Genomic DNA, 12,277 nt, shown 5'->3' on the forward strand with positions numbered 1-12,277 from the left:
TCTTCATGTTATTGTCTCTCTTTTGTTTTTCTCACTTTCCAATTTTTTTTTTTAATATCATCTTCTCATTTGCTTTCTATATAACCCCTTTAGCGAGCATTAGGCCGATGACTCTCAAACGAGTTGGCTTTACGGCACCAGATTTTAAACCCTTGTAGGCTTATTCACTCAGGTTATAAATGCTCGATCAGATGACTTTTTATTAACCTCTGTCCCTCTTGCTTTCTATATGACCCATTTAGCGAGCTTTAGGCCAGTGACTCCCAGGCTAGTTGACCTTAGGGCACCAAATTTTAAAATATCCTTACAGGCTTACTTGCTCGAGTTATAAAGGCATGAAAAAAAGTGTCTTATTCTCACAAATTAATTTTATGCCCTTATTGTTCTAGACATTTAGTTTCTAAAACCAACTCCTAATTTAAGATTTTCACCTAATCTTCACTCACTGGTCTAAGCAATCCACATAATAGAAATCATGCCCGGAGCCCCTACTTATCTCAATGCCTTCCTGTGATTGCTCAACCATATCCAAACTGTCTTAAGGTGGTTTACTATTTGATTTAGTAGATGGTTATCATTCTTCTCCTACTTTATGTTTAAAACCCCAATCACTAATCTAACATGTCGAGCATGAGTGGCATGCATAAAAAAAAGGTCAAGTATTACATCAACAGGTACTAGTTAATCTATTCAGCACCATATCCACAGTTTGTAATTTATACCAGTTCAATAATCACATCATAGCCGACAAGGCTATTAAGCCCACACAAGCATGCAAGAATGGAAATACAGCACACTAATAAAATGCAGAGAATTTTTTAAAAAAAAAACCTTGACAGGCAAATGAATTGCAACAATTAAACATAGTTATTGATGAATATAGCCAAAATGATGAAATTATGTTCGTGTCCAAGATTATGTCACCCACTCCCAAACTTAGATAACACATTGTCTTCAATGTGAAGATGAAATAAAAGTGTAAACAGATATAATTGAATGACAATAATAAACTTAAGTGCAAGATAGAGTACGAGTATTCCCCTGATCAAGATGGAGGTGGTTAATGAAAATTGAGACCAGCAGTATCGTCTCTTGGTGGTGAAGCTGTGACGTTCTTTTTTTATGACATCCTGCAAAAGTGTAAAGTATGCATATTAGTCCACCTGGTGTAAACAGATGCAACTGAGGCAAGAAATAACCTAAGTAATGCACAAATTTCCCAAACTTGCTTCAATGTGTACATTGTTGGTGTGCAAAGTGCATAATTTATGTCTCAACATAGGGTTCATATCACAAAAATGTGAATTACCAACGAAACTTCGCTCAAAACATGCACTCTGTTCAATTTGATACATGATTGACTAAAATAGGAATTCAACCTCATGACTCGAGCTCGGTGCATTGGAACTCGTGTGGACCATGCCTAGACTCGATGTGATAGGGATGTATGATCAATGACCTAAAACTATTGATAATGCAAAAAATAAAAAATAAAAAATTGAAAAGTTCCTAAACTATTGCAAAACGAAGTAAATGAAAGGATAGAAACGTTGGGTTACCTCCCAACCAGCGCTATTTTATAGTCGATAGCTCGACTTTTGGTAAAGGTATGTTATGGCACTTTAAATATGGCTTGGGAGGTCCTGCACAGTTTTCTCAATATGGTCTTGTTCCGCACTGCAGTTATCTTCCGAATTTCATCCCTATCTTTCTTCAAGTGGTTCGTATGGAATCCCATATTGAATGCCTTAGTCTCCTTTGAATCAATAAGAACGGATGGAGAGTGTACTATACGGGCCTCATGAATGTTTGGCTATTTCTTCAACTCAAAATTATAGGAGATTCCTATGTCAAGCATTTCAATCTGGAAATAGCTTTCAGGCTCGTTGGGGTATTTCATTGCCTTGAAAACATTAAAAGAGACTTATTCCTCCCGCAGCCTCAGAGTTAATTGTCATTGCTGTACATCTATGAGGGCTCTTGCAGTAGCTAAAAATGGTCATCCCAATATGATAGGCACGTCCTTGTCTTCTTCCATATCCAAAATCAAGAAGTCTGCTGGGAATATGAGTTTATCCACTTTGACCAATGCATCTTTAATAGTCCCTCATGGATGTGTAAGTGATCAATCAGCACGCTGTAGAGTTATTGTGGTTGCCTTAGGCTCTTCCAATCCTAATTTCTTAAAAATAGAGAGTGGCATCAAGTTAATATTCGCACCGAGATCACACAATGCTTTATCAAAATAAAAATCACCAATTATGCAAGGGATAGTGAAACTCCCTGGATCTTTTAATTTTGGTAGGAGCTTTTTCTAGATTCTGGCACTGCATTCCTTCGTAAGCATTACTGTCTCATGGTCCTCCAGCTTGCGTTTATTTGATATAATATCTTTGAGAAACTTTGCATAGCTAGGCATCTAGAATAGTACATCGGCTAGTGGGATGTTGATATGGAGCTTTTTGAAGACTTCTGGGAATTTTTTGTACTGGTTCTCCACTTTTTACTTCTTCAACCGCTATGGAAAAGGAATCGGAGGCTCGTAGGGGTTAATTGTGACTTTGGCCTTATCCCATGACTTTTCTAAATTTTCCTTTGAAATTGATTCCTTTACAACAGTCTCTTCTTCAGCAGGGAAAGATGTCTTTCCAGTCACACCCGGTCTTTTGACATGGATTTCAGGCAATTGTACTCCACTACGAGTTGTAATAGCCTTGGCTTGCTCTTTGGGATTGATTTCTGTGTTACTCGACAAGTTGCCTGGCGTTCTGCAAGTCAATGGTATGGCCAACTGCCCCATCTGAGTTTCCAAATTTTTGATCACTGCATTTTGATTTTGAAGTGTAGCTTCTGCTTTCTCCATGAATTTTCCTATCATATCTTCCAATTGAGGCCTCTTCTCTTATTGTTGAAATTGTCCCTTGGCCTATTTTAATTCTGGTTGCTTCAAGAGAAGTTGGGATGCTTCATCCAACTAGGATTGAAAGCTTCTTCATATTGATTGTGTTGTTGGCGTTGTCCCCACTGTGCATAGTCTGCTTGCTTAATTCCTTGCATGAGTATTGCGCATTTCGATGTTTTATAGTCAGCTCCAGATTCCTCACAATTACTCTTCTTAGCTTGTGCTGCTTGTGATATGCTTTCCACCTCGTGATACAGAGAGTTGATTTTTGCAGATATTGCTAAATAAGTTTCCACCTCATAGACACTCGGAGTTTTCCTTGGAATCGCCCTCTCAGAACACCACATGGCTGATGTGGTAGCCACTCTCTCAAATAATTTCAATGCCCCATCAACTGTTCGTGTGGATATTGAGCCATCTGACGTTGAATCCACCATGCTCCTGTGGTATGGAAGTAACCCTGTGTAGAAGAATCAGATTTGGGTCTTTTTATCAAACCCATGTTGAGGGCACTTTCGAAGCATTTTTTGAATCTGTTCCAAGCTTCATCAAATGATTCGATTTCTCCTTGACTGAATACTGATATGTCAAGTCTCAACTTCGCTATCTTGGCTAGGGAGAAAAACTTTGTGCAGAATTTGTGTGCCAACTCGTTCTATGTAGTGATACTTGCAACCGGAAGTAAATCCAACAATTCAAGTGCTCTGTCTCGCAGCGTATGTGGAAATAGCCTTAGCCTAATCGCGTCGTCCGAAATTCCTTGGTATCTGAAATGTTGACACATATCCAAAAATCGATATATGTGTGTATGTGGATTCTCTTCGACTTTACCATAAAACTGGTATCCAATTTGAAATAGCTGTATCACATTGGTCTTCAACTGGAAATTTGGCTGCCCAAACGGTGGATATACTATGCTGGATTGACTTTGAATTACTTGAGGAGTCAAGAAATCTCCTAGAATCTCATTTCCTTCATCCATTGCCTCTCCTTTATTAGCTTGAATAATGAGATTGTTTAGTTCGTTAGCCATTTGTACTTGTGCTTCCCGGTGATCTCTTTGTAGTCGATGAAATGTGCACTCGATTTCAAGATCAGCTGCATGCAAATCTGAGAAACAAAACCAGTACGAGCACTGAGATTCAAACACTTTTAATAACTAAAACAAAAATAAAGGATGATAACCTAAAATAAAAAAAAATTATACTAGCAAAATAAAAATTGAAGTTTGAATTAGTGTATTGAGAAATAAAATTAAACTAAACTTCATTCCCCGGCAACGGCACCAAACACTTGTTCACGAAATTATTTCTGTTGATTTAAAACTACCGTAAGTGTACGATTCGTTAACAAGTAATAAAGTGGATTAAATGAGTCCGAATATCGTCCCACAAGGATTGATTAGTTCAATTTTACCTATCGTTGCCTTAACCAAAACAATAGAAATTCTTGAGATTTTTGCTAACTAAATTATGATTTTATAACATATTTATAAATATAAAGCCTAAATTAACTAAATTAAATGCGTGATTATAACTAAATGCAAGTTTTATAAAATATGATAATGAAATGTGTACTAAGATCCCGAATCCCCTTTAATCCGAATTTTATAAAATTGACAACACGATTCAATTATGAAGACCAATATTTCTAATTTGTTTAACAATCTCTCTCGAATAGAATTAAATCTATTTTCATATGCGATCCGACTATATTTCTATGACGAATGCGAACATATAAAAATGCATTAAAAATTTATGAATACTTAAAGATTATGTAAAACATAGCGGTATATTTCTATCCCCTATCGAACTTTACGACAATTAACATAATGTCTAACTTATTTTCTATCTCTCAAGGGTAAAACAAGCCACAAATCTCATACATCTATTGCGCACATAATTGTAGAGAAAACAAAACCCATGCCAATCATTCAATAATTAAAAACATGTTTTAACGTCAAATAAATAAAATTTAAGATTAAGAGTTCATAATATAAGGTTCATCGCAAATCTAGTACATGAAAATCTAGCCTAACATGGTTAAAATAAAAGAATACATCAGATTTTGGATAAAAAGCATAACTGGGTTACGAAATCTCCAAGCTCTTCGTGTAAATCTTCGTTCTTGCGCTCAAAATCCTCTCCAAGAAGTGTTTTTCTAGCTCCAATGCGTTCTCTCCCTTTCTGGACGTTTTTGGTATTTTATATCGAGTAAAATTGGGTTACCAAAAGAGTTTTAGTCGTATAAGGAAACTGCAGAATCGGCCCGAAATTTTTTCTATGCGACCGCATAGTACATTTCTATGCTGTCGTATAGAGTAAAAATATTTTGAGAAAATATTCTCGGGAAGCCTCTATGCGACCGCATAGAGTTTATACTATGCGACCGCATAGTTATGCGATTCTTTCCGTCAGACAGTTTTTAGTATTTTGATCATAACTCTTTCTACTGATCTTCGATTGAAGTAATTCAAAGTTCATTGGATAGAAAACTTAAAGGCCTACACTTTTGATAGAAATAGGCCTTCTCAAATTCTGATTTTTACTATACCAAAAATGGATCTCAAGTAGAGGCTAAAAATCACGAGCATAGCTTTTTCGCCTGAAAATTGATACTTGATAATATTTCGACCATATTTCACCTCTTTGACTCCTTTCCTCATCTGATTGACCTCTAACACTCTTGAATCTTCATTCCATTTCCCATCTCATCTATGAATTATTTGCAACTTGGTCTCCGAACTTTCAGTTTGATTCATTTTGGTCCCATTTGCTTGTTTCTTTTACTTCCATCATCTCATAATATCGCCAAATTGGTACTTAGCTCATTCACTTCCTTGATTTGTCCTTCGGACCATCTTTTGGATAATTACACTTTGGTCCCTGAGCTATCACTTTGCTCCATTTTAGTCATTTTTCGATTCTTTTCTCCTGAATTCCACCATTTCTATAGAAACATCTATATTGCATGAATTCAATAAGATTAAGTCACAATTTAAACATTTTGCTTGTAATTAAGTCATGTTTGTGATCTAAATAAGTGTATAAAAACACACTTATCAGAGTGCTCGCACCTCTGCCAGCGGCCATCACAACCGAAGCCTTTGAAGAGTCCCGTCAATAGGTGGCCACGCTTACGCAACTGTTATGTCAAAGAAATTTCCATCCGTCGCTAGCGCAGGCAGAGCATAGCGATTTTATGGCTGATGCTCGAGCACGACCGCCAAACCTCGTAACTGGTGGAGTAGGAACCTCGAAAATTCATAATATGGCCTCAGGCTCGAGATCGGTCGCCATGAATTCAGTTGAAATTGCTCGGATCATTCAAGAAGGAATTACAGCTAGCCTGCAATAGAATGCTCGGGGGCCAATAGGTTTCACCCCTAACACTCCATTCACACTAGAGATATTGTCATATTCCTTGCCCTACAGATTCAAATACCCTCACATTAAAGAGTATGATGGGACGACCGACCCCATCAACCATCTCAATGTATATACTGATGTCATGAACTTGCAAATTGTGCCAGATTAGGTTATGTGCAAAGCCTTTCCACAAACGCTGACTAATGCTGTTAGGGATTTTTTCTCGACATTGAAAGAGTTTTATTTCGCAGGAGCCTCACACTTCCATACCTCAGATGCCTTAAGCCTTCCGAATAATCCCAGGCCCTAGAAGAAGTTCATGAAGGAATATGTGGGAACCATCAAGGAGCTCGGGCATTAGCCTTCAAGCTCATAAGGTATGGATATTATTGGCCTATCATGAAGAAAGACGCCCAGGAATATATCAAGAAGTGTGACAAGTGCCAGAGATTCGGTAATATCATCCACTCTCCTGCAAAGGACCTCACTAGCATTAGTTGCACGGCCCTGTTTGAGCAGTGGGAAATTGACATCCTTGGCCCCTTTCCAATAACCAGAGGGCAATTGAAGTTTGTGGCTGTGGCTGTAGAGTATTTCACTAAGTGGGTGGAGGCCGAGCCTTTAGCAACAATTTCAGAACCTAAGTTAAGAACTTTCATTTGGAGGTCATTATATTGCAAGACCTCCGTACAAGGATCGGAGATGCAAGAGGTTCCTGGTCTGACGAGTTACCTTCCATACTTTGGACATATAAAACGTCCCACAGAACCGCTACGGGGAAAATCCCCTTCATGTTAGCTTTCGGTATTGAGGCCACCATCCCTGTCGAAGTCAGGTTGCCCAGCCAAAGAAGGTTTGATCCTGAAGGTGCAGGACGCACCATTGAACACCTCAACCTCTTAGAAGAAGTTCGTGATCAGGCAGCTTTAAGAATGACCTCTTACAAAGATAAAATAGCAAAGTATTTCAATAAAAAAGTGAGGAAGCGGAGATTCAGAGCCGGAGACCTTGTGTTAAGAAGGGCCGAAGCAGCAGGTCATGCTCCGAGCAAGCTAGGACCAGTCTGGGAAGGACCCTTCGAAGTCATACGACAGCTTCAAGATATACTCTCGCAGGAAGCTTTCGCCAAAATGGAGATCTCTGCCAAGCAGCTCAAAGTAGTGAAAACTCCTCTACAGGGATTTGGTGGCGGAGTAATTATCCCTGAGGGCATCGTCGAGCTCCCGCTTATATTAGGTTCTGGTAATACACAAGTGACGGAGATCACACCATTCCAAGTGGTTGGTACCCCAATGGCCTACAACATCATTCTGGGAAGACCTCTACTGAATAAGATCCAAGCTATTGTATCAACTTTCTACCTGGACATGAAGTTCTCCACGGGTCATGGCATTGGAGTAGTTCGAGGAGACCAAACAGCTGCCAGACAGTGCTATGTTACTAGCATCCGAGGAATGAGTACAGACGTCATGCAACTTTTAGACCTTGAGCTCGAGCCAAGGAGTAGATTGGCCCCCGTTGAGGAATTGGAAGTGGTCGAGCTCGAGCATGAGAAAACGGTGACTATTGGTCGGGATCTGAAGGCCAGCCTCCGGGAGGAAGTCATCAATTGTCTGTCCCACAACATCGATGTTTTTGCATGGAAGGTCGAGGATATACCAGGGATAGACTCTGAAGTAGCAGTCCATAGACTCAATATAAGCCCAGGGGCCAAACCTGTTAAGCAAAGAAAGAGACAGTTTGTGCCAAAAAGACGTGTAGTCATTCAGGAAGAGGTCGACAAACTGGTGAGAGCGGGGTTCATAAGGGAAGTCCAATACCCCGATTGGCTCGCTAATGTTGTTCTTGTAAAGAAGGCTAGTGGTAAATGGAGGATCTACATCGACTTCATTGATCTCAATTAAGCGTGCCCTAAAGATAGCTACCCGCTGCCCAAGATTAACTATCTTGTGGATAACACATCCGAACATAAGTTTTACAGCTTCTTAGATGCATTCTCAGGGTATAATCAAATCCTCATGGCCGAAAAAGACTAAGAGAAGACTTCATTCATGGTTGATTCAGCCATATATTGCTATAGGGTGATGCAATTTGGGTTGAAAAATGCTAGGGCGACATATCAGAGGCTCATCAACAAAGTTTTCACCGATTTTATAGGGAAGAACATCGAGGCCTATGTGAATGACATAGTTGTAAAGAGTAAGAAGGTAGAACAACACATATCCAACCTAGAGGAGGTGTTCGTCACCCTAAGAAAATATAAGATGAAGCTCAACCCAGAGAAGTGTGTATTCGGCATAGCTTCGGGAAAGTTTCTGGGATTCATGATCACTCATCGGGGGATTGAGGCCAACCCTGATAAGATTCGGGCTTTGGCAGCAATGGAATCATCAATGACCAAGAAAGAAGTTTAAAAGTTGACAGGCAGGGTAGCCGCCTTAAACAGGTTTATGTCCCGAGTAGCAGACAAGTGCTTCCCCTTCTTCAAAGCCCTTAGGGATAATCATTGCTTTGAATGAAATGAGGAGTGCGAGAAGGCTTTTCAGGAGCTCAAGATAATATTGGAATCTTCTCCTATCCTCACCAAACCCGAACCTGGGGATACTCTGTATTTATACTTAGCCGTGTCTCAGAATACAGTCAGTAGTGTCTTGATGAAAGAGGTTAACAGGGCCCAGCAACCCATTTATTACGTAAGCAAAGTCCTACTTGATGAAGAAACAAGATATACTTTGGCAGAACAGCTTGCCCTTGCACTAATAGTGGCAGCACGAAAGTTTCGGCAATATTTTCAGTCACATCCTATTGTAGTGCTCACCAATCAGCCTCTAAAACACATTCTTCAGAAACCAGACGTCTCAAGAAGATTACTGAAGTGGGCAATTGAACTCGGAGAATTTGACATAGAGTTCAAGCCCCGTCCATCTATCAAAGCTCATGCATTAGCTGACTTCATTGCAGAACTCACGTTAAAGCCTTGGGGGCCAGATGGTAGCTCGAGCTCTTCCATAGGCGTGTGGTAAATTTTCGTAGATGGAGCATCAAACTCCTCGAGCTCAGGTGCAAGGGTCATAATCATAAGCCCAGACACGCTCATGAATAAACCAATAATGAAGCAGAGTATGAGGCCGTCATCATTGCCATGGAACTTGCCATCAATCTCAAGCTTGAAAATATCAAAATTTACAGTGATTCCCAGTTGGTGGTCGGACAAATTGAAGGGACATTTGATAAAAAGGACGAGAAGATGAGCTTATACTGCTTGAAAGTGCATGATCTCCAGAGAAAGTTCAAGAGTTGTGAAATTGTGAAAATTACTCGGGTTGAGAATTATAAAGTCGATGCCTTGTCAAGATTGGTGTTCATGGGGATAGATGGGTTTGACAGGACAGTCCACGTTAGAATTGTAACCAAGCCAAGCATCAATCAGACCGTAGGTGTCATGGATATTGATAATGAGCCATCATGGATGGATCCAATAGTGGACTTCATAAAACATGGCAATCTTCCAGAAGATCCTCGAGCATCAAGAAGCATCCGGTCCAAAGCTCCAATGTATTGCATGATTGAAAGAGTTTTATTTCGCAGGAGCCTCACACTTCCATACCTCAGATGCCTTAAGCCTTCCTAATCATCCCAGGCCTTAGAAAAAGTTCAAGAAGGAATATGTGGGAACCATCAAGGAGCTCGGGCATTAGCCTTCAAGCTCACAAGGTATGGATATTATTGGCCTATCATGAAGAAAGACGCCCAGGAATATATCAAGAAGTGTGACAAGTGCCAGAGATTCGATAATATCATCCACTCTCCTACAAAGGACCTCACTAGCATTAGTTGCACGGCCCCGTTTGAGCAGTGGGGAATTTACATCCTTGGCCCCTTTCCAATAACCAGAGGGCAATTGAAGTTTGTGGCTGTGGCTATAGAGTATTTCACTAAGTGGGTGGAGGCCGAGCCTTTAGCAACAATTTCAGAACCTAAGTTAAGAACTTTCATTTGGAGGTCCATCATATGCAGGTTTGGGATACCGAAAGTCCTCATAACTGATAATAGCAGGCAGTTTGACAATGCACAATTTAAAAACTTCTGTTCCAACCTAGGGGTTGATCACCGTTTGACATCGGTTTCCCATCCTCAAAGTAATGGTCTTGTCGAAGTGACCGATCAGATTATATTGCAAGACCTCCGTACAAGGATCGGAGATGCAAGAGGTTCCTGGTCTGACGAGTTACCTTCCATACTTTGGACATATAAAACGTCCCACAGAACCGCTACGGGGAAAATCCCCTTCATGTTGGCTTTCGGTATTGAGGCCACCATCCCTTTCGAAGTCAGGTTGACTAGCCAAAGAAGGTTTGATCTCGAAGGTGCAGGATGCACCACTGAACACCTCAACCTCTTAGAAGAAGTTCGTGATTAGGCAGCTTTAAGAATGGCCTCTTACAAAGATAAAATAGCAAAGTATTTCAATAAAAAAGTGAGGAAGCGGAGATTCAGAGCCAGAGACCTTGTGTTAAGAAGGGCCGAAGTAGCAGGTCATGCTCCGAGCAAGGTAGGACCAGTCTGGGAAGGACCCTTCGAAGTCATACGATAGCTTCAAGGAGGTGTATACAGTTTAAGGGATACATCAGGAAGACAACTTCCAAGATCATGGAACGCCGAGAATTTAAAAATATATTACAAGTAACTTGTTCGTCCAGTTTTCAGTAGTCAGGCCTGCGTGATAAGTGTGTTTTTGGACACTTATTTATATTACAAACATGACTTAAATACAAGCAAAATGATTGAATTGTGACTTAATCTCATTGAATTCATGCAATATAGGTGTTTCTATGGAAATAGTGGAATTCGGGAGAAGAGAGCCGAAAAAGGACTAAAATGGAGCAAAGTGATAGTTCAGGGACTAAGGATGCAAATATTCGAAAGTTGAACTAAAAGACAACTCGGGAATGCAAATATGCTAAGTATGAACTCGAAAGCAATACAAGATGATTGGAAGAAGAAGGAATTGCAAAGGGACTAAAATGAATTAAATTGAAAGTTCGGGGACCAAGTTGCAAATAATTCATAGATGAGACGGGAAATGGAATGAAGATTCAAGAGTGTTAGAAGTCAATCGGATGAGGAAAGGAGTCACGAGGTGAAATAGGGTCGAAGTATTATCAAGTATCAATTTTCAGGCGAAAAAGCTATGCTCGTGATTTTTAGTATCTACTTGAGATCCATTTTTGACATAGTAAAAATCATAATTTGAGGAAGCCTATTTCTATCAAAATGTAGATATTTGAGTTTTCTTCACAATGCACTTTGAATCACTTCAATTGGAGATTAGAAGAGAAAGTTATGACCAAAATACTAAATGCTGTCCAGCGGAAAGAATTGTATAACTATGCGGTCGCATAGTATAAATTCTATGCGGTCGCATAGAAGCCTCCCGAGAACTTTTTCTCAAATTTTTTTACTCTATGCGACAGCATAGAAATGTACTATGCGGTCGCATAGGTATAATCTGGGGGCCGTTTTGCAGTTTCCTTATACGATTGAAACTCCTTTGGTAACCTAATTTCCACGCGATTTAAATACGAAAGAACGTCCAGAAGAGGGGAAGAACGTAATTGGAGGCACAAAAACACAATTTTGGAGGATTTGGAGAGGGAGAACAAAGGCAAAAACAAAGCAATCCACTTCAAGATTCAAGATTTCACTTCAAGAATCAATTGGGTGATGTTCTTCCTTGGTTTTAATTGTTGTTTTTCTTTATTTCCAATTATGTTAGGCTAGATTTTCATGTACTAGGAGATCGATGTACCATGTGATTTGAGTTTTATATTTCTAGTTTTGCAATTTGACATTAAAACATATTTCTTTTGTTTTGAATGATTTATATGCATTTATTGTTTCCGCAATTAAGGGCCCGTAATTGTGTGAGTTTGGGTGATTTATTCTTGCATTCGAGAGAATTGGAATAGATTCGACATAATATAAATCATCGTAGGGTCCGATAGGG

Source organism: Olea europaea, chromosome 4 (genome assembly GCF_002742605.1).
Source record: "Olea europaea var. sylvestris chromosome 4, O_europaea_v1, whole genome shotgun sequence".
Taxonomy (NCBI): Eukaryota; Viridiplantae; Streptophyta; class Magnoliopsida; order Lamiales; family Oleaceae; genus Olea; species Olea europaea.